This window comes from Aplysia californica, unplaced genomic scaffold (assembly GCF_000002075.1).
Source record: "Aplysia californica isolate F4 #8 unplaced genomic scaffold, AplCal3.0 scaffold00461, whole genome shotgun sequence".
Lineage (NCBI taxonomy): Eukaryota > Metazoa > Mollusca > Gastropoda > Aplysiida > Aplysiidae > Aplysia > Aplysia californica.
Genome location: NW_004797731.1, coordinates 365109 through 366149, shown reverse-complemented (window position 1 = coordinate 366149; position 1041 = coordinate 365109).

Below are 1041 nucleotides of genomic sequence, written 5' to 3'. Positions count from 1 at the left end.
GAGGTAAAGCTTAGCAATCCCCACTCCCCAAACAGATGGAACTTAAAATGTGCACATGTGCTACTTACATGTCATGTATAAAATAAGGGTGGGGTGGGGGGGGGGGGGGGGGGGGGGGGGGGGGGTCTCGTTCTCAAAATCTTAACGCCATTTTTTTTCAGGTAGGAGTTGTCTTGTTGGCTTTTTTCCTCTGTCTCTCACAATTCTGTTGACATTTTATTCAAATGTTTCTCCTTTATTTTCTCCCAATTCTCTCAAGGCTGTCTTGGTGGGGCACGAGTGTCAGTTGTGGTACAGATAACTGACCATTGCCATGTGGATCTGGAGCCTGGGACATATCTCGTCAGAGTGAGTGTAGTATCAGTTCAGCCAAAAAGGGCTTTGCCAGGGTATAGCATTCAATTCTGATCGTGATACATCAATATATTAAACATTTTCATTTGGTAGGGAATTTTTAGTTTTTCCCGGGTGGCGACCGACGCGTACTCTTATCGATTTTGGACCACCAATTGATCTTTAACGAGTGCAACTTGCACACAGGACCTTCAAGATTTTTCGCTTTCAGTCTAGAAAGCTAGGTGTTAGATCTTATCCTACCATAAGATCAGGGGTGTGGCTGGAAGATAGCAATAAAAAGGGGCCAAGGAGAAGAAGTAGACAGGCTGCAGAAAGAGTCAGGAGCCCAGATGAGGGAGCAAAGGAGGTTCAGGGGAGGGGGCAGAAAGTGGAGACGAAAGCAGACGACAGAACATTGTTAAAGAACAAAAAAGATTTGAACTCGGGACCTATTGAATGAGAGGCAAACACCTTAACCTTTAGATCACGAGAGCCTCCTCATTGCATTCTGATGGTAGTGCATCATTACATTCTAATGAAGGTATATCATAACATTCTAATGATGGTATATCATAACATACCAATGATGGTATATCATAACATTCTAATGATGGTATATCATAACATACTAATGATGGTATATCATAACATTCTAATGATGGTATATCAGAACATTCTAATGATGGTATATCATAACATTCTAAT